The 23,662-nt window shown below is 37.9% G+C and overlaps 1 protein-coding gene across 1 annotated transcript in view; it reads left to right on the plus strand.

Annotated features, from left to right (window-relative positions):
* Window positions 1-23,662, plus strand: part of LOC118819725 (actin-binding LIM protein 3-like) — a 115,346-nt gene that overhangs the window by 27,825 nt on the left and 63,859 nt on the right. The window lies entirely within an intron of this gene.

Consider the following 23,662-nt stretch of genomic DNA (forward strand, 5'->3'; position numbering starts at 1 on the left):
CATGCGAGCTGTTGCTGTGGCAACCATGTTAAGGGGCAGCTTGCCTGCAATGGTGGTTGCCATCAACAGGCGCCGACCAATGGGAAGCTTTCTCTTAAGATTAGACTCCAGTAATAGGTGGACGAGCCCTATATCTCGCCATCATGTTTTTTTGTTTTCTTAGTTCAGTTTTGCTCAGTATCTCTCTCTCTCTCTCTCTCTCTCTGTCTCCCTCTCTCTCTCTCTGTGTGTCCTTCACTGTCTCTCTATTCACCCCAACCATAAGCAAGTTCCATAAGCAGTGATACTAGTATGATTGTCTGCCATATCCATTAGAGGAAAAGTGAAGCAGAGAGAGAGAGAGAGAGAGAGATACTGAGCAAAACTGAACAGGTGTCTCTGACCTCTAGTTCTTCTGGCTGCCGCCCCTCATGTTTTATGAACTACACGTCTTCTCCATTCTCCTCACACACTCCCTCACTCAGGTCAGATCTAAGGTTTCTGCCGCACACTTCCAAATCCCTGTTGCCCCAAATAAATTAGGTTTATTTGTCTCTGTCATCCACTGTCTATGTCCAGGAGGTGGTAGGGGAATGAATCACACTCACAAGAGCAAGCAAGCATGTACACACACACACACACACACACACACACACACACACACTTGTTTTTATACAATGTTAGGACACAAGTCACACTAGTGTACAATGTATATTCAAGCATCTACATTTAATAATAATGTAATTAATAATGATATTTATACACAAGTACCTACATATAATAATAACCACAAAAACTACAACTTCCCGTATATAACTACCTATACCTACCTATATAAAATAGTAATACATGTCATATCTATTGTACATAGATGTACATTTTGGCAATTAACTGTTAACTAGCAAGTCTAAAATCTAACTACACAACCCATCAAAATATCAGTCATAGAGCAAATAGTTCCTCTTCTGAATCTGATAGGCTGAAACACATTTGAAACCATTTTAATATACTCCACACATTTATGTATGTACACTTATAATAACACCCAAAAACTGTGCTTAAGAACCCTGTTTGGTTTAAACTGACTATAATATATTGACTATATGACAAAACCTAAAACGTTGATGAAACAACTGAAATCGTATAAAATGTTAGGCAATTGAAAGTTCTACATGCTAAAATACTAAAGTTATATTTTCCACTCAATGCTACATATATAAAGTTGAAACAAACATGCTGGGTCTAGCTTTGCCTCAGTGTAGCTTAGAATGCCACATCCTTCTCTTTAGGACATGGACGAAACAGTTGTCTGTTTCGTAACTTGTAAATGTTAGCTTTTCTTATGGTACATCGCTGTGGTTGTGCTATTGTCTTCTATCGTCCACCATTATTATAAGCTAGAAGTTTCTTTTTCAGTCAGCCTATCTAGCAGAATCATTTGCCTATGGCACCTTCATGCGTACGTTTCAAAAACGTTCTTCAACTTACATGATAAACCTGCTTCAAATAGGAGTTTTTGTTTATTGGAAGTGTTTTAATCAATAACATTGGTCAAACAGTTGTTTGTCAGTTAAAAGTTAATTGGTACCTATTAACATGCTATATGTATGTAATAAGATTTTTCTAACCCTAACCCTGACCATGACCAAAACAAGATGGTTTTGATCTTTAGTTTTATCTTTTAAAAAATGAAAACATTCTGCTTTTCTAAAAACACTTCACAAAGACATGATCAGCTTTGTTTTTCTCTGGTTTTAATAGAAATTTTGAATTTTTTTTTTGGCCTAAAAATGTATGAAAACACTCACACAAATAATCATACAGCCACTGATCTAATGCTTGTTGTATGGGCACTTTTGCCAGGAGTAGCCTGCCATCTTTATCGACCTGCCATTCAAAGTCCATGAAAGACTGAGGTACCCAAGCATAGCAATCCCACAATGCAGTCATATTGAGGACCCATCAGTTGCGAGATGCCAATAAAGAAGGTCTGTACTCTCAGCGCTGCTCCAAGTCATGCATGAAATCGATTTCCACTTCCCAAACAAAAAGCCACTGATGAGTCACATGGCACGCCATAGGACCGTGTGCTCGTTGCTCATCAGCATAAAACAACAACAACAACAACAACAACAACAACAAGAACAACGTCAAAATGCACCAAGGCCATGGCAGCCAGAGGCCCATGTCTGCTCAACCTCATGAAAGCAGAAGGTGCAGGAAGGCTTCTGTATACTTATGAATTTAGACTTTAGTCTACAGGAATGCAGTGAAAGCATGTGCCACAAAATCTATATTTCAGCTTACATAAAGTAATTACATATATACACCAGTGGGGAACCTACAGGGCCTTCCAAAGGCCTGATGATTTCTGAGATTAAAAAAATAATGTCTGTAGTTTTTAGTTCATTTAATAGAATACTATGCTTGTTGTATTTAAATACTGCAATGATTGTAGTAATACTCTTATTTCATTGTTATAAACCTTGAAACGGCCAATGGAAAATGGTACAATTATGATTTTTATTAATGTAATATTTAGGCTGAGGTCTCCTATTTTTAGGCCTTCAGAAGCTGGACAGAGCACCTTACAAGTTAGATTAACTGCCATCATCATTAGGAAGTGACTGTCACATTTTGCTTTACAAAATTTTGTGATTCAGTTAGTTGTTAAAAACGAAAGTCAAAAATTCGATTTATATAACGCTTTATAGGCGTTGTCATAAAGCAGCTTCACAGAAAATCTGGGCCTGAGCCCGGTAAGCAAGCCAAGGGTGACAGTATCAAGGAAGAACTCCCTAAAACAAGAGAAAGACAACTTGAGAGAAAGCAAGACTTAAAAAGGGGAACCCGTCCTCCTCTGGTTGACACCAGATAGCTATGGAAAACAGTGGCAACTTCATGCCAGGATTCTTTTCTGAAAGAGTCACTGTAAAAACTCCACTATACAAGATAAAATATATGTTAATGTTTATTACAGACTAGAAATAAAAGTATAGAACGTCTTATACAGGCTTCAAATGCTTGTGTTTAATTGAGAACAGCCATAAAATCATGCCACGTCTGTCTGTCTATTTAGCATAAACTATTCACACAAGATAAAGGACAAATGGTGTAAAAAGGGGAAAATTGCAAGATTTTGTTTCAACAGCAACAGTTTGTGTTGCAACATTGAATCCCAGGGTCAGTTTTGAGAGTGTACATTTTGTTAATCAAACATTTTAAGGACAGAGTGTCAGAATTTAGGCTAATAAAACAACAGATTTAGAAAAAATCCTTTTTGTTTCCATGATTTTAGCCTCACTTTTCTCACATATTCTTCTATTGGTCATCCGAATTGGCTGAAAGTCGAAGTTTCGGACTTCAGACTTTAGACTAAAATCCTTTTGCTTTGAAACCCTATACATTATTTATGTTTATTTTATTAAAAGATATGACTGAACATTCCATTTTGTCACTAACAAAACAAGCATAACACTTTTAGCTCATTTTGAGCATAACTCAAGAACTCTATCCAGTACATGACTAGCAAACACAGCTTTGAAAAGTTGTACACACATAAAACCATGTATATATATATATATTTTTTATTACAACACAAAATCATTTTCTTCCTGCTCTAAAATGCAGGGGCGTGGCTAAAGTAAGCCTCTGCCTATGGACTAAAACTCTTTGGCTTCGTTCACATTACAAGCCTCATTGCTCAAATCAGATTTTTTGCTCAAATCCAATCTCTCTAACACGATGATTCACACTTGTTTACATAAGTGATTCAAATCTGTCATTTATGTGAACGAACCAGTGTCCTGAAATGACCCGCATGCGCACATCCTACTCAGTAACGTCACGTGAATGAATCACGTGCATCACGTGCATCTTCAGCAAACAAACTAACAAGCAGAACGAGCTTCGCTGAGAAGATGATTAACTCTGATCAGCTCTCAGCTGTTCATTATTAGAGCAAGGCGAAGGTGAAAAAGGTGAGATGTGTTGCTTTTCCACCGTTCATAGGCTTTAACTTTTGTTCGGCACTGCTGCCATGGTAACGCTGAATGCGCACACGCAGTGGAAAAAAGCGCAGAAATTACGGTCTGAGCGTCACATTAAGGTCGCATGGCCACAAATCAGATATGTATCCGATCTAGGACCACATTCAAAAGTGGCTCAGGTCGGATTTGAAAAGATCAGATTTGTGTGTCCACACAGCCCTGAAAACATCAGATCTGAGTCACATTAGGGCAAAAAATCAGATTTGTGCCACTTCAAACTGGTAATGTGAACGTAGCCTTTGTGTTTTGGTAGTGACATAATGTGTTTTTTTGGATAATTTTTCAAAATCAAACTTATGATAAATACAGTTTTTTCAACTTTCACTTTAAAAGAAATCAGAAAGATCTTTTAAAAAATACAAAAAAGTATTTTGTTCACAAGTTCAAATTTAGGGGTTAGGGATTGGAACAGAAACCTCCCAACACAAAGTATCCATTAAATCAGTTTCTCAGCCCTGGTCTTGGAGGTTCACTGCTCTGCATTATTTTAGTGTTTGCCCTGCTCCCAACACACCTGACCCAAATAATCAGCTCATTAACATGTCCTAACTGAAATAAAGAGGGTGTATTGAAGCAAGAAAACACTAAAATCTGCAGGACAGAGAAACACTGCATTAAATAAGGAGTTTGTATGTACACTATATGGCCAGAAGTTTGTTTACACCAGACCATCACACATATGAGCTTGTTGCAAATTTCATTCCAAAACCATTTACATTAATGTGGTGCGCCCCCCCCTCCCCGTTTTGTGGCTGTAACACCCACAAGTCTTCTGGGAAGACTCTTTGTAAGATTTTGGAGTGCGACTGTGGGAATTTGTGCTCATTCATTCAGTAGAGCATCTGTGAGGTCAAGCACTGATGTTGGATGAGAAGCCCTCTCTCACAGTGGATGTTTTAGTTCGTACCTAAGGTACGAACCCCATGTCTTAACCATAAACCATGCCTTTATGGACCTCATTTTGTGCACAGGGGCACAGTCTTTCTGGAACAGGAAAGGGCCTTCCCCAAACTGTTCCCAGAAAGTTGGAAGCATATGTCTACATTGTCTTTGTATACTGTAGCATTAACATTACCCTTTTGCTGGACGTAAGGGACCCAGCCCAAATCCTTAAAAACAGCCCCAAACCATTATCCCTCTTCCACCAAACTTTACTGTTGGCACAATGCAATCTGGTAGGTAACGTTCTCCTGGCATCCACCAAACCCAGATTCATCCATCAGACTGGCAGATAGAGAAGCACAATTCATCACTACAGAGAACACACTTTTCCAGAGTCCAGTGGCGGCATGCTTTACACCACTACAGCTGATACTTCGCATTGCACATAATGATTTTAAGCTTGTGTTCAGCTTCTCGACCATGGAAACCCATTTATGAAGCTCTCAATGCACAGATCTTGTGCTGATTTTGTGCCACAGAGGATAGGTGATTTTTATTCATTGCAGCACATAGTGGCCCCACTCTGTGAGTTTGCGTGGTCTACTGCCTTGTGGCTGAGCTGTTGTTGCTCCTAGCACTTACGGTTGACCGTAAATGTTTCACAAACTGACTTATGGCAATGTTGGTATCCTATGCCAGTGCCACTTTTAAAGTCATTGAGCTCTTCAATATGACCCACTCTGCTGCCAGTGTTTGGCTACAGAGAATGCATGGCTATGTGCTTATTACTTTCTCAAAGAATGTCTTGGGCTTGAATAGATCATAATATAATTCTTGTGAATATCTGAGGTTTGGATACTGCATAGCTTGTTATTTATTTATTTATGTTTTAATGTGGGACTGCAGTTTGAATTCAGTAGAATAGTCCAAATAACAGAAAAGTATCAGTTGGGTTCCAGTCATCTGAGTGTGTGGTAAAAGAACAGCAGTTCTTAAGAAGTTGCGAGTCAGCTCATGGCGATTACACAGTCAGCAGCTTCCACAGACATAGTGGGCAGTCACGCAACCACCCACCACTTCTGCTCCACAAGTAAAGACCAGGTGCTGGAGCTAATAGCAGGGCAACTGGCTGCTCTGTGCTGTCACTTTAATGAAGGAGACTGAGTGTGTGTGTGTTTGTGTGTGTGTGCACATGTTCAAGAGACACTTTTAAGACTCATTACCACATATAAAACACATTATGAACTTCAGGTTATAACAGATACATTCTTTTAAAACCGGCACTTACAAACATGGTCTATTTCAGTGTCCTGTTCTTTTTTAATACCTTCTCTTGACATTATTAGGAATTTTTATCTTGAATACTGAAGAGATAAATTGACTTAGGCTAAGGGGTGTAACTGAAGTTAGTGCACTGAATTAAACTTCCTAGCTGCTTTTTTGGATAAGGATAAGGCTGTGTTCAGAGCATATTTGGCAAAACATCTTTGTCTGAACTGTAAGGAATCTGTCCGTGACGAATTTTGCAGAGCAGAGAAAGGAGTGGAGCGGATCTTAATGGGTGGTGTTATGGGCGAGAAATCTGACACCACATCACACAAAGTAGATAGGCTAAAGAAACTAACACTTATTGTGCTTCTTTTTGGAGGAGAAATACAGGAAGAAAACGTCCAGCAGGTTTTATTCTTCCAAATCACCCCATGTGAACGTTAGCATCGTTAGGAAGTGGCTTGAACGCCATAACCAGCAAGCAAAGTGCCAACATTATATTTCTACACATTTAAAAAAGATAGTTCTTCAGGGGTTCTTTAGTAAAGAAAATGGTTTTATATAGAACCATGAACACTCAAAGAACACTTGATTAAAGAGTTCTTTGCATCGTGAAAAGGTTCTTCATATTGATGGAGAATGTGCTATATGTGGTTCTACATAGAAGCTCTTTAAAAAGGGAGCTATATAGCACTAAAAAGGGTTGTTCTGTTGGTACAGGATGTGTAACTTATTTTTACTTAGCAAATCAACAAGACATATGGTTCAATTAATCCTTCAAACATTAGGCTTTTATTACGTTTTTAATCTTAAGACTTATTCAGTATCTATTCTATTAGACTAACATATAAGTGATGCAGTTATTAGAGTGTACACTTGCAGTTTAAAGGGGGCTTTTTCAGATTTTTTTAAATGCTGCAAAGCAATTTGTGCTCATGCTGTTTTTAATTATACCAAAATGTAGTATAGTCACATAATAATACTGTGAATACTAAACCTATTACATGATTATTGGAAAACACTTAAGCATTTAAAGGGTAAAATTATGGTCATTTGTCACTGTATCCCACCCAGAGCATGAAGAATCACAGTGAGCAGCTGGGCTGTTCGTAGCTTTTGAAGCTGCTGTCTGTGCCTTTGGCTATGCATGTTCCTACCTGCTTACAGCCCACTCAGCGAGGAGCTTTGCACGAACTGGAACTGAAGTCGCTTTGTCGTAGCTGTTGCCGAACAGAATGGCTGTCATGTGGCATTTTCAGCACAATTAAATTTCGTTTTGCACGGCCCTTCGCTGTGAATTTAGCTGGCAAATGAGAGATCCGTCGCCATTGTTTCAGCCTGTCAATCATCCATTTTACATGTGAATAGCCTGACCAGAGGAAAGAGATGGTTTTGTGTAGATTTGACTGAATTGTTTTTCATAAATTGATTAAAATTGTCTCCTTTTGATGGGACCATTCTGTGGAAAATTGCAATTATTGATTTTAATGTTTAAATTTGCATTGAAGTTCATAGTCGCGAAAGTGCTGGTCAGTACTGCTAAAATTCAGTATCATGATATTTTCAAAAAATATAGTGGTATTTGATAATATTTAAAAGAAGCCTAAAATAGAATTTAATATGTACCATGTGTGTGTGTTTTATATATATATATATATATATATATATATATATATATACACATACACATACATACATACATACATACATACATACACACACACTTCCGAGGCTCAGTCAAAATCTATCACAGGCAGAATAAAATGCTTATATATATATGTACATATATATATATATATATATATATATATATATATATATATATACATATATATATATATACATACACACACACACACACACACACACACACACTCACACTCACACACACTTCCGAGGCTCAGTCAAAATCTATCACAGGCAGAATAAAATGCTTATTTATTCTCCCAACTAAATGCCCTCTTTTCACCCTTCTCACTCTGTCTATTCAGTAAGTGCTGCTTTCTTTGCTTGAGAGTAATTACTTAATTATATTGATTCAGCTGTTTTAACAACCGTCAGACTAACGATCTTCCGTCCACAATCGCCCTTTCAGTTTAAAATCCCCCCACTTCAGAGAAATGACCACTGACAAACTGCTATAAATCAGCCATCTCTTAAAGCAATACTTCACCCTTAAAGTGTTAACCCTCAGAATTCTATTATTATTATTGTTGTTTTGAGATATAGTTGATTGTTGTTGCATACATATTTACATTTATCTTCGAGTTACTATCTGTTTTATCAGATTCAGCTCTGACCTTCAACCTTTTTTCCATTTGTTTTGTTGTCAATGACAAACTTTGTCGTAGTCATATGGCAATAAATCTTATATTTACAAACATAAATGTGTAATTGATTGAAAATTAAGAATCTCCATCTTCCTCACTTGCTTTAATGAGCTATGAGATTAACTAAAAATGCAAGAAGGCTTTATACCATATAGGCCTAGCAGGGTTAATGTATGAAAGCTAATGAATTAATGGAGAACTGTTAGTACGATCATTTGCCTGAAAGTAAACAGGCCCATGCTAACCGATTAGCACCATTTTTCTCTTTTAAAGTCACTAAATGTAGCGTTTATCTTCTGCTAATGTATCTTTATCTGCTTTGTTTGAGACATCTGATGTTGCTGCTCCGTAGAAAAGCAGCATTGTTTTGAAAATACAGTAAGTTATTGTTGACTGTGATGATGGAAATTATAGCAAATGTGCTTGGACTGCAGCCAGGCGTGGAGCAAGCTCGGAGTTCTGCTAGGAGCTGTGGCAAAACAATGGTCGCAGAGAGGCTTTGTACAAAGCCAGTTTCCAGCTATAAATTCATATTTGTTTCCGCCATAGGAGGATCTCTCTCTCTGTCTCTCATGCTCTATCTCTTTTCCTCTCCCCCGAGGCTACAGGGCAAAGCATTAGCGGAAGTCATCGGATCATCCATGAAGTGAAGATAAATAAGCGCAAGCTAGCTGACAGCTCTGGAAACAGACCAGAGTGCCTCCTTTGGGTTTTAAAGTGCACTCATGCATGTAACACATGCTAACATATATACATATTTACACATACTTATATAGTCATCTAGGTAATCAAAAGGGTGCGTGATTGGGCTCGATCCTCATCTAAACCCCAGCTGGATTACAGCACTGCTGTCCTGACTCACTAATTAAACTCGTCTTGTCCCATTTATTATTTATCGCTTAGACAATCACCTGAGAGATCGATTGTGGGGTAAGTCGATGGCAGTGATTGATTGATTGGTTTTCTGGAAGCTTTAACCGCATTTTTGTTCTGGCATACTAGTGTGGATGAAGAACTATATGGCGCTGTTGGCCAGTTTCCAGACTAAGACCATTTTCCAGCCTAAGCCAAAGCTAAATAGGAATTTTTTAGGAAACACTGTTGACATTGCATTTGACCTATCCATGCTCTGCCCACAAATGTGTCATTCCATAGCAACTGTTGCAAGGTTGAGCAAGGTTGATCTTTACAGCAATCCCATACAACCTAATATAGAAAAAACCTAAATTCAGACTGGCTGGTTTCATTAATAAAATGTTTATTTTGTATGTGTGGTAGATGTCATACTGTTAGAGTAGATTTTATGTAGTTATTTATTGTCATGTAATCAAGTTAACATTAGCATGATGGCAAAGTGTTTGGTGTTTATAGACGGCCCCTGTGCAAAAGTCAGAGACCACTCCAAGTCCAAGTTAGTCATTTTTAGGAGGTATTTCGGAAGAGATTAGTTAAAAGATAATCCACTTGCATAAGGAAACGGGACTCTTAACAGCCACTTAACATCACCGCATTATTGTGAGAGAAATTTGCACAGTACTGTAATGCAGCTCAGCAGAGCAGCATTTGAAACTGGGAACCTTGCCTCATGTAACCACTCTAAACAAGGTGGGCTGCAGTTTCTCGTTAGGGTAAAATCATTTTTTGTCAATGTACTGTGAAGCTTGCTTGATGAAGCATGGCTAAGTCAAGTTAGTCTAAGACTAGGTTTAATCATGTCCAATCCAATCCATGTTTAATTATTTTAATGTAAGATTTTTGAGAAGCAAATGCATCCTCTCTCTCTCTCTCTCTTTACGGGCTGCCCTCTACATCCTGAAGGAAACTGCCCTCTTATATGGTGCAGTCATCTGAGACAGATCAATAAGCCTAGCTCAACATGTCTAGACTGAGAGATGAAGTGCTCATGCATGGAGGTTTTGCCTTTTATAGGTCAGGACATTTTACACCTTTCCTGCTTTCATAATAAGAGGAGTTCTTTCTGAGCCCCTCCGTGCTGAACCTGAGTTTGTTTCAGATTAGGGACCCTACATAATCCACATGGGATTAAGGTGTTGACATTGAGAGTGTAATCCAGTAATGCTGATTTTAATCCCCCTGCTTTAGAGTTTGTGTTTTACCGCTTCATAAACTCCTCACTGTCTTTCCTTTGAGTATGGACTCAAACATGAATGCAGAGCTACTGTGAGACAATTGTAGGGCTGTCAAAAATAAAATTAATTATTTGAGTATTCGTTGAATCTAATGAAAAAAAGAAAATTAAGAAAATGACCAAATCAACCAACTGGCTAGTAACATGTGGCACACAGCAGCTGCCAAGTAGAGGTCAGAACATACCATTGCTTACCTTAAACAAAGAAAACATTTTTTGAGCTTTTATTAGCGTTTTAAATTGTATGGGGATATTTGCAAACATCTGACATCTTTTTATTAACTCTGAGTGAAACAACATTTTCACTTTATAATGCTAATATGCTGAAAATGTTTGTATGAGGTAAGTAACTGATCTGTACAAAATTCCCTAACGGCTCAAGTGTAGTCATGCGAACTGTGATGCATGTTAATTAGTGTTTCAGTAGTTGTAGTCCATCAGGTAATGCAAACACTACAGAACTAATTGAAATGTTTGTAATAAAAGGGTCTTATAATTTGCAACATGCCGAAAACTTGTTCAGTTTGGTGCTGTAATGTCATATTTAAAGCCAGCAACACTTTAAGAGTTTACGGATTACCTGCATCTCTGGATGTGGACGAACCCCCTGCTGTGCCCGCTGTCTTTTGTCGTTTTCATTAGTCCTTATACTGTCTTTAGCTTATGATGTAGAATTAACTGATTAAATCAAAAACACATATTAAATAACACAGAGCCTTATGTTTAGGTAATAAACTGTTTCTTTTCCTATTTAGAAATGTGGACTCCGACCATATGTGCGTTACTGCTGGTGTGGGTTTCCTCATGCTCAAAGATGCAAAAAACAAGACTTCTTGAGTGCTAATAGGGCCCCCTTGTGTTAAATCTGAGTTATTGTGGAGAAGATGAATTATTTGTGTATTTCACAACATGAACAGTAAAATAAATTACTTGAACCTTTTTTCAGCAGTTAGCCTTATTGCGATAATTTTGTCATTTTATCTCAAATGTCTTTCTGCTACAAGACTTACAACTTTCATAGCATTAGTAATAAGTTTACGTACAGCTCTTATGGACTTCTGCTGTTTACTGCAGCTACTGTGCCCTACTTATTTTCTTTGCAAAGTAAAGTATTTTATCTTAAATAATGTGCTTAAAATATTAAGATATTAACATATTTGACAAACAAAAAAGGAGAATATTCAAAGTTGATTTCTGACCCCATCCGATAGTCCTAGGCGGTTAGAGTTATAGGCAGCAGGTCCAGTCATGATTTATTCAGTTGCTCAATTAAAAAAAAAATAAACAATTAAAATTTACCTTCTCAATGCTTAAGCAGTAATTAGCAGGCAGTTAGAATGTTTTCTATTCCTCTACTAGTCTCTCTTACAGTAAGAAAAGAGGCTGATAAACACACCCATTTACATTTTTTTTTGCCACAAAATCAAATTTCTCAATTTATTGTCAGATTAATTGGTTATTAATATAAGCAATACTGACAGCCCTACTCTATATAGTTCAATTATGAACCTCCGCTGGTACAGTGTGTTTCCTACAGGCCTCTGTGGGGCTAGACAAATGGAGAAGATGAGCCAAGATTCTCTCTCTCTCCCTCTTTCTCTCGCCCCCTCTCTGTGGTCTGTTTCTTGTCTCTGCAATGATGAGATGCTGTCTCCGTCCCACTGGCTTTTTCCTCTTTAATAATGGCTGCAGACCTCAGGGTAACATGTCCGGAACACTTTTTAATTGCTCAAGATCTGCCCCTAAATCTCTCCCTTTTCCTCTTTTTTCCCTCTCTCCCCTCGTCCCTACAGCAATACAAGCAAAGACTGTTCGGAGAACTGGCCATAGTAAAGCTGGCCGCTGGTCTTCTATAGGGTCGGATATATAAATTGTCAGTAGCACCATGACAGGCTCAATAGTGAGCATGTTCATGAGGAGCAGATACTTGTAAGTGATGTGTAAGTGATGCAATGTAATGTAGTAGATCTATATCAGTGCTATCAGTATGGTAACAAATAAAAATCCAGTAATGGATGGAAGTGAAGGAGAGTGGAAGCTCTCAATGGGACACTTTCACTTCATTGGAAAATGGGAAGACGTGTGTGCGCGTCTAAAAGTCAGGCTGATAGAATACTTCTCTATCTTGCCAGGCTAAACGCTGCACGATTGCTGTTGTTCCTGAAGAGGGTCGAGAAGCTCTAGTATTTCTCAGAATCTATAGTGACTATGAAAGGAACCCCAAAACAGGCATAATATGGCATTATCAAGCAATAAGCCATGAGAGGACACTGTTACAGTGATTTTACTCTGGCTATGGGGTGTTGTGAGGCAACTGCTGTTGTTGTGGTTGCGATTATATAAAGTTTCTTTCAGCCAATCAGATTGTAGTCCCTAGTCCCAACGAGTGGCCATTCTGTCAGTGGAATTGAAATCTATTGTAACATTCTTAGTTAAAATGATTAAATAAAATATTTTTCCTCGTAACTGTTAGTGAATTGACTAGGACAGTGTTCTGACTCTAGGTTGAGCTGCTAGCGAACAATGAGGGGTGAAAGGGTTGAGAACATCCTGATGTAAAAACAATTCACACCTCTCAACAAAGACAGATGTGCCGAGACTTCACACAACTGCCTCAACAAAAAATAGCATTTAAAGACAATAAAAACACTTTTATAAACGTTGACTTACTTGCTCATCTACAAAGACGGAAATCCAGTTTGCTTCTGGTTATACACATTTTCATCATACAAATACTTTATATTCCATCATTAATGTTAAACCAGGACTTACAAGCCTGTGATGCAAGTGATTTTTGATGTGATTTCAAAACCAGAAATCCAACTGTCACAGTAATGCTGTGGGCTTGACATCATTGTTGATTCTAGCTGCCTTGAGTTCCACAAGGTTGTTGGAATTCTCTGTAGAATGAAATTGATTGACAGATAGGAGGTGATTTACATTAGCACCAAGAAAAAGGCTTCTATTATTGCTAGGCAGAAGTCTTTCTTACAAGACTAAGGTCTAGACCTAAATAAAACTTAATCATGATTAGACTAAATTGCAAAATCCTCATTGATTATCTGGAATATACCATCTGATTTAGACATGACCAATCAGGACTGATCTGGGACTGACTCTGGGACTGATCAGCACTGGTTTGTTTAAATGACAAGTCCACTTTTGCTAATGGTTTAACCAGCAAGTCTCATGTCATTCGCACAATAGTCAACCTAAATGTAAAAGACAAGATCAGAGGTCTTCAAATCCGGACCTTGAATCCAGTGTCTGGTCCTGGATTTTGTAATGACTAGTAGGTATGACACTTGGTGGCCAACCAGTTACATCAGCAGTTCCGTTAAGTACCAGTAACTACAAAATCTAGGACTGGAAACTGGATTAAAGGTCCAGATTTGAAGACCTCTGGATTAGATGCTAAAAATTATGTGTGCTTAAGTTTAGGCAGTAGATGCTTGCCAAAAACTGTTCCCATTTGGACTAGACCCATCATCATGAGATCGCAATTACTGATCTATAGGAATAGATGTTGTGCTAAACAGGTATTTGAGCTAGTGAGGAAGTGCACTGAGTGGGAGGATAAGGCCTGTGGATACTTGTGGCCTGACTTCAATAGGCTTAAGATTGAGGGGGATATGAGGCGAAGCAGCATGTATGAACTCTGATGTCCTCTATCAGCAGGTCAGGATTACCGAGAACACTTCACAGAAACACTGGCATTCACCTTTGGGTCTGTGGCTGACCTCAGCCAGTGGTTTTGTCATGGTAACCAGCTGTTTAGAGACTTTTACAGAGACAGCACCACATGTTCTGAATGACCCCTATCAGTCCAGACTGTATCCCATTGTCTCTTCTCCTTCTTTCAGTGACCTTCCAACTAGAGCTTTAATCAGGCCTGAAATTTTGGTCCTGATCCAGATATATGCTGGGAATGTTCTGCTTGAGACACACCCATTTCTGAATGCAAATCCAACTTTTGCTCAACAAAATTCTGTCCAAAACTGACTGTAGCCTGTTAAATTGCACATATTCAAAAGTTTGTACACACCCGCTTGTCTAAACCTTGTCCTAATTCTTCCAACCAAAAAACAGTTTTTGGTCTGCACTAAGCTCCATAATTACAGCCACGCTTGGTAAAGAAGGGTAAAAAAAGATTGTGACAAAATGTCTTTTTTGGTTAATTATGTCAGTCATATGTGAAAAATAGCTAGAAAAAAAACTTTAGCTGAAGGGAAGAAAAACCCTTAACAAAAAAATTGGATTTGTTTTTTTAAAAGTTTTTTTTTTAGAGCTTTTAATTTTTAGAGTATCATCTTTCGCAAATGTCCAACTGTTGTCCATCCTTGGACAAATTCTTGCCTCACTGACCAGCCTCCTAACTGCGCGTAGGGGCAAAATACACTTGCATCCTCTTCTAGGCAGATTCACAATGGCTCCAGTTGTTTTAAATCCTCATAATGTTTGTCCTAACAGTGGATATGGGGATTTTCAGACATGTAGCTATTTGTTTTACAACCATTGCCTGGTTTATGAATGTCAGTACACTTATTTCTGGTTTCTTTTGTGTATTTTCTAATCTCCTCTATGTTCATCAATGACTAGGGGAACCTCAGTCAGGTGGACTTCTTGTGACACGTGAAGTTTTGTGGAAAAAGTGCATTTCTTGCTAAGCTATTTTTTTTCTTAGACTAAATTTACTTTTATAAAAGTTTTTTCCTCATATTTTCAGATCAAATTTAGCTAATTAACCACAAGTCAATTTTTCCATGACCTTGTCCTTTTTTAAACCATCTCTAACCAGAGTGCCAAAAATTAGGGAGCTGACTGTATTTACATATGTTCTCATGTTGGCCTCTTGGACCTTGGTGGGCCTCAATGCAGCAAATTAGTGTCTCCAGCATGCCAGATTAAAAGCTGTTTAAGGTAAAAATGTGGAGTATACAAGTGGAGTGGTGAATGCATAAGAAGATGAAACCTGAGCATGAATTCTGAACCCAACAAAACAAATATTTGAGAAATGATGTCCAAACTCTAAACATTTCAGGCTCTACCTCCAGCACACTCGGAAGGGGTCTAAGAAAATTGAACAGAATGGGACTAATGTGTTGGAGTTCTCGTGAAAGAGACTGGGAAAAAGAGTAGGGTGGGGGGGTTCTGTTGTCATGGCAACATTTCCCACTGTTTCTTATCAGTGGGCCAGGCTCAGATGTAACGTGTGCTGTGATAAGGTAGGGGAGAGTGTGAGTGTGTGTGTATGTGTGTGTATGCTGTCCTGCAGGGTAAGGAGGTTGGGATTATCCCTCTGCTCACCACTCAGCAGGTCTCAGACCAGAGAGGATTACTACAACACACATAGTTTCACTTTCAGCAATCATGCATACTTACATAGCCATTTTACCATTTGAAAATGACAGATCATCTTCACATCATGTGAACATTTCATGAAGAACAGACCAATAGAAATGACCATGGATTACTTGAAATAATATATTATATTATAGTACATTATATTATATTATATATTATCTTTATTTATAGAGCACCTTTCATACTGGTGGCAGCTCAAAGTGCTTTACTAGCAATTAGCTTTACAATAATAGAAGAAATTATGAGTATTAAATTAAAACCATATTAGGCAATGACACAGATCAAATTGAAAAGATAAATAACAAAAGGGACGTAAAATTTTAATTAAAAACTAAATTAAAGAGATACATTTTCAAATGTTTCTTAAAAGTGTGTGCCGAGCTTGATGGTTTGATAAAAGGTTGAATCGGGTTCCACAGTTTGGAGGTGTAATAACAGAAAGAGTCTGTCCATGTTTTCTGTATTGTTCAGAGCATATTAGCAGAAAGCCAGTATCTGCAGATCTAAGATCATGTTGGAACATAAACAATAAAGGATATATTGTTTTTCAGGAAGCCCAGTAAGAAGAGCATTACACTAATCATGCATTGAGAAGCATCACTCTGAGATATAAAAAAGGTCAAACTTTAGCAATATTTCTCAGTAACATCTCAGTACATAATATTACATGCTAAGCTTAAAGGGAAATTCCACTGATGTTTCTAAATTTCTGTACAGCTCAATCACTGAGATGTAAGTCATTCTAAATGGTTTGATGTGGAATGGTTAGTCGTAGAGAAACGTATTGACTCAGATTTCTTTGCAAAAGTGGTAATAGGAACCAGGAGCACAAATATAGCCATTTCATTTACTATCCAAAACCACCAGAGAACCTACACATGTCTTCTTTGGGGACTGCTTTGCTTTACAAACACCCAGCATGTACCTCTTCACCATGAATGGATTTTTAAAAAGACGGTGTAGATCAAAACCTTTCCTCGTAAAACAATGTCTCAGAATGTCTACAGGAAGTGTTTTTGACACTATTTTGTGGAATAACTTCCTGTTAGGGAGCTTTTAGAGGCATATGTCTGTATCAAACCACTCTGAATGACTTTGTTTAGATCTTAACGATTTAATTGTGCTGAAATATTTTAATAAATTGGTGGAATTCCTGTTCAAGAAAGTTTTCCCTTCTCCTATAAAGTTACCATATCACTCTTGACTCAGATGTTGGTGATGAAAAATTGGAAACTGCTTCTACCTTATTTTCATGTTCACCCTGCGTTCACATGAGTTTCCCAGCATTCACACTACTAAAAAAATTACGTTATTGAATTATTGAACGTAATAAATGCATTCTGATGAAGCTTATTTGTCCAAAAGTCTGAGACCACTAGTGAAAATGCTTCAGTTTTGCATCCTTTTCTACTTCAATACAAAGATTTGCATTACAAACTATGTTGTCAGAAAAACAGGCATTTTGGTTTACCAAAATGATCAGATGACCGTGAGGTCTTTGCCCTCCAGTCAGGGTCAAATCAAAATCAAGTACAAAATACAGACGTATAATACAAGGCATATCTTTCACTATTCATCTATTTTAGTGTAGAGAATGAGCTTTGTTTGTGTGTTCTGAAGTGCCATCAGGCTTGCTCGAGCACGTTGGACTAACGCTGACAGGTATGGCTTGTTTTGGGCGTTTCCGACATCCTGACATTTCAAAGGTATCTGAAGCATGGAATTACATCAAACATTGTTATTTGCAAACAGTATCTTGAGAGAAATAATCTAAAGAGAGCTTGAAGAAGACAAACTTGGCACACTCTCATCCCCTTTAACAAATTGCCCTGAGTCGCAACACCGAAGCTGTAATTATCTCGCAAAGGTTACTGTAATCTCAAAATATCATTGGCTGTAATGATACCATGTTCAGGCGCGCTCATCACCCGCAATTACTAAATCATGGAGAAGTTTAATAATGTGTTATTATAATATTATTTTATAATATTATTATTTCATGTAACTCACAATGTAAATGAGGTGCAGTAAAAGTACAGGTACACGTTCACAGATTTTTCAGGGGTCAAGATTTTGATATTTTATGATTCTACAGCACTCTAATTAGATGCTACACAGATTGATAAATGAAAGTTCTCAATTAAGACTTTTTTAATGCCTGCCACACCAACTCTCTAACAAAATAAGCCCTTAGAATTTGAAATAAGTGTGGGTGTGTGCATAGCATAAGACCCTCTAGTTTTGATCTTTAACAGTGGTTTTCTATGAAAGGCAGCAAATGAGAGCTCCTCGGAAGACACAGAGGGGTGCATTGATGATACAGCCTTAGATTCCAATTCACTGTTTTCAACATTTATTTTTACATACAATATCAGTCAAAAGTTTTAGAACATCCCCATCTTTCTTGGTTTACAGATATTTACACAGTATGATGTCTCAGTGTACTCTGAAATTAAAGCGTATGGCTAATGAACTATTGGAGAAATCATGGAATCTTTTTAATAAAATTTCACTCTGAGCGAGTCGTCGACTCTGGAGCCAGCAAAAGAGCCCCAGACCATCATGCTTCCTCCGCCATGTTTGACAGTTGGTGAGCAACCATCCTACACTCTTAGAAAAGATGATTTTTCAAGGGAAGAAAAAGGCTCTATAAAGAAGCATGAACACTCAAAGAGCCCTTTGGTTGATTAAAGCGTTCTTTGCATTATGGCAGGTTCTTCAGTTTGACGGAGAATGTGCTGTAGATGGTTCTATATAGAGCCTTTTTGAAAAGGGTTTTATATAGCACCCAAAAAGGTTCTTCTATTGTTACAAGCTTGACATCATAACAATAGAAGAACTCTTTTGGGTGCTATATAACCCTTTTAAAAAAGGTTCTATATAGAACCATCTACAACGCATTCTGGAGAACCCTTTAATCATGCAAAGGGTTCTTTGAGTGTTCATGGTTTTTCATAGAACCATTTTGTTTATTAAAGAACCCTTAAAGAACCATCTTTTTTAGGAGTGTGCTTACTTAAAGGCAATCAAAATTCCAAAGTGATAAACTAAAAAAAAACACTTTGGTTCATCGGACCAGAGGACCTTCTTCCTGTCTTCAGTGGTCAGCTGGCAGCGGTCCATGGCCCAAGAAATGTCTTTTTCTTATTTTGCCAAGCAAAGCCTTTCTTACCACCACTCGACCTGTCGACCTGTCAAACCTGCAGCTTGAGGTTTTCTCTTCTAATCTTCTAATTACTTTGACCAGTGTTAAGATGTTGTCCTCTGAGCCAAGCTATCGACTCTCAGAAGCTTGTCCTCTGATTCTGTTGGGGCTTTGGGACTGCCAGACCTCTTCCTGTCAGTTTCCTCCAGTTTCCAAGTGCCTTTTGATGATGTAGGAAACTGTACTCACTGACCCCCTGGCTTACTTTGCAATTTCTCTAGAGGAAAGACTTACTCTTTTGAGGATTGTAACAGTCTGTCTGTTTTCCTTCGTTAATGACCTGTTTCTCATCATTACAAGAGCAGTACTACATCCTGCAGTACAATATTGTCCACATACTGCCCTGAGGGAGTAGTAACGCAGTCTGTTCCAACACTGCCTTTATACAGAGAGTGTGTAAGTAATTAACAAAGGTTAGGACACCTTTAGGAACTGTTTGCATTAACTTTCAAAGCTCACTTAACTTCAATTGCTGCAGAACAGCTCTAAGTTGTTAACCAATAACTTGCTCCCTGAGATTACATTATTTTTCAGTTCTCAGCTTATTGTTCAGTTTTTGTTAACTGCTGACAGTTTGCCACTCACCTTTGTGCCATTTCAGGTTTTTCAATGGACTTGAACTTTTGTCCAGTAGTTTAATTACATTTTATTAGTAAAACAGCAGTGTCTAAAGGCTTTCAGTAGATCACAAGAGCAAAACCTTTTTGTGATTTTATGCACATTGATGTACTACCAACATCATGTATTTTACCCAAAGCAATAAACGTCCTTCATACAATTGTATTCTTTATGTGTGAAACACACTTACAGGTTTTTTGCAAAAGAGAAAAGAGGGCCAGCAACCTTCTGAAAAAAAGGAGTAATAGAACAGACAACACATTTTTGACCAATAACTATTGCTTCAAATAATTTTTTATTAGTAGTGTGGTGTTGACATCACAGGGTCATTATTATTATGATCACAGGATCATTGTATATGATTATTATTATTATTATTATTATTATTTATTTTAAAGAAAGGTGGACATCACCTCCACATAAAGCATTGTTTTGTCAATATAATCACTTAATTGTTTATATATATATATATATATATATATATGTTGAGAGTGAGATACTATCTAAACAACCATGTCTTTCTTGAGAAGGAGGGCAGATTTGATCTGTGGCATGCAGAAGACAGCTGATGTGAGAGGCTGTGACCTCCGGTCATGAGGTTAAGTGAAACACTGGACCACAAGGCTGTGAGAACAGAGACATCGGTTTCTGCTATTTGCTCTTTAAACTTTCAAACACCATAAGGGCATTCCCATGGGAAGCTGTCTGCCAACCACATTAAAATCTATTACTGGACTATAGTGAACTTCAGTGGCTTTGGTGGTCTTGTAAGAAAGCCATATATTTCTACATGTAAATATATGTATCCATATATTTTTTCATCTATCACTTATCCTCAGTCAAGCTCCTCTTAATGTCCAAGGCATCCTGAACTATGGAATTGAATGTTAATTCAACAATAACTGATTAAATATGAAGACAAACTGGAACATGGCAATTTACTTGCACAAGATCTTGTCCGGTTTCCTAGCCAGACAAAAAGTGCTTTTGTAAAAGCCTACCGTCCAACTATTTTTTAATATATATATATATATATATATATATATATATATATATATATATATATATATGCAAAAAAAAATTTTTTTCAGATTTTTATATGCATTATATATATTTATATGCATTATATTATATTTATATAGCCTCATAGACTCCAGGTGAATCATGGCGTTCCACGGGGGGACCCAAAATGATGCCACTTACCTTTGTGCCATTATAACACCTGTTTTCCCATAAGCATTGATCATTGCTCAACTAAATCATCATGTCTTTGAAATTGCCATTAGCTCACATTGAAGTCCTGCTTCAGTAGGGTTCTATGGGCTTCCATTGGCTTCCACAAATATGCTCATGCAGACTACACTGTCTGTCAGAGGCTTGCATTAAATAAACAAAATGCCAGACAGCAGTGATATAGAGTACTTTGCAATTGCTAAAAAATACAGAACTGCAAGATAATTTATGAGCAACACAGAAGCAGTTCAGTGTCTTGTAGCATAAAGAGAAGCAACAAAAATTGCTGTTTGCGCACACATGGCTATAGCACAGTAGGGCAAATTGGTTAGCAAAGTGGACCGTTTCTGTAACTTTGTTGTTTTCTAGAGCTTGGTTTTCAGGTATCACCAGAGGAAAAGATTGCAGGAGTTTGCATGATTAAGAACTAAAGGAGCTGTTAGTTATTTGTGCTGATAGGCATCCAAATTAAATAAAAGCTGCAAGTTTGACCGATGCAAAGCCTGGACATAAAAAGTAAAAGTATGCTCCAACATCAGTAAAGATGAACTTTATCTACTGTAGAAATAACCTCAGGTTATATGAGTCCTATGTGAATGAACATGATCATTAATAACCCTGTCATTTCCTATGGGAAAGACGTTTTCACGTTTTTTTCCTAAGTGAGGAGGCACACGTGTTCTCTAGGTCTCATGGAACCTAAACATTACAGACATCCTATGGTAACATTATTTTCCAGACCGAAGCCTGAAATGCTTATGTTGCCTCAAACGTACTAAAATCCCCTCTTTACACTGACCTAGAGTCAGTTTTGCAGTTTATCCTAATAATAATAGCTCTTTTTTGGGCAGTCTACAGAGGTCTTAGACCACTGTGAATGGGCACTGTAGGTTTTGAGCAGGCTGAGCAGCGCTGTCCCATGAGAAGTGGTCCGGCCGCAGTAGGAATTAGCCGTTTGGCTCACGCACTCAATAGCATTTGTTCCACCCGGATGGTGAGAGGTCGGGCTGGTATTTGATTCCTGCCGACAGGAGCAGAATAATGGCGTGTGTGTCTATAATGGAGCGTGTGTACTAGGTGTGTGTGTGTGTGTGTCTGTGTGTGTGTGTGTGTGCTAGCATTGGTGTGTATGTCCTTATATTAGCTGAGCGAATGCTAGCACTCTGTAGTAAAACGCTGCTCTTTTTAAGCCTGTCTTTCTCAAGCAAATCCTACTGTTTCCTGCTCAGGCAAAACGTATGTAGTATTAAATCTTGTATTACCCTTGAATTCTTTCTTTCTTTCCCTTGTTATGTAGTGCATTGTGTTAAGCATTCTGGCTGAGCGTTCTCACCGTCTCCCTAAAGGAAGTGTATTGATTTTATTTTGGCCCACACCGCTATCCATACAGCATCATGAGGCACTGAAAGAATCCTTATGTGTCTTGACCCAGTAAATGCGCTCAATATATGCGCAAGGCGCCAAGGCTTCAACTGCAGTAGCCTAAATATATACCTGTCCAGGGACAGGCTGGGTTTGTAGGGCTGCAAAAAAACATTTAATTAGCCCCAGATGAACAATGCTAGTTGCTAACTCATCGAACTAGCAGTTATGTTAGCCATATTATACCTGCACATACACATACATAGTCCTTAGCTGTACTGAGGTAACTTATAGCTGTCCAGGGACAGGCTTTGAGGATATAATAGCCTATGTTATAGTGTTATGGGGGTTTCATTAGCCTGTTTTGACCCTCGCTACTATACTAACAGGCTAAGTGGGATGAATGGAGAATGGGAACAGAGCCACAGAGCACATTTAGCTTTAGAGAAGAGAACAACACACATCTGCTTAACTCTAACGTTTGTGGTGGGTTTTATAGCATCTAAGATGTGATAAATGGCTCGTTTGGACGATAATGCCTGTCACTACCAATCTAGAGTGAAAGAAAAGCCCATTTGTATTTACACAGAGCAGATTCTGATGGACTGTATGGCAGTGAAGATATGTTTGTAACATTGAATGGGTTCTTAAGAAATGCGTGCTGAAAACAATTCAGTCATATTTATCAAAGTAAGACTTCTGATCCAGACTCACGCTCTTTCATTTTTTATGTAATTGTATGCAGCGGACTATAAAAGACAAAAAATCTGACCCTATCAGCACTTTGTCTGAGAGGTTTAATAAACATGAATTTATTAGAAGATCAGTTATAGCCTATGGCTAGACTGAATAGATTCTGGTTTTATGCTGGCGATATGAAAACTTATCTCAGTGTCATTGGGAGGCTGCTGGTGTGTGTCCTCTGTGTGTGTGGTCATGTATTTAGCTCTTTGTAAGGACCAGATATCATCATTATGATGAAAAATATCTCGGTTTTCTCAGTAAACCTAGTCTCACCTCTGAAAGAACAAATGAAAGATTTTAGTGGTGTTAATAAAGCGATAAATTATTGATCGGCCTAATTTGTTCAAATTAACCCCTCGAACCGTTGGTAGTTTCACCCTGAAGTTCAGCTGTCCCCCTACTGACCAAACTTTATAGTGTTAAAAATTAAGACTGGAAAGAATGAAATGTGAAATAAACACAAAGTCTTAGTGTTTTT

This window comes from Colossoma macropomum, unplaced genomic scaffold (genome assembly GCF_904425465.1).
Source record: "Colossoma macropomum unplaced genomic scaffold, Colossoma_macropomum, whole genome shotgun sequence".
Taxonomy (NCBI): domain Eukaryota; kingdom Metazoa; phylum Chordata; class Actinopteri; order Characiformes; family Serrasalmidae; genus Colossoma; species Colossoma macropomum.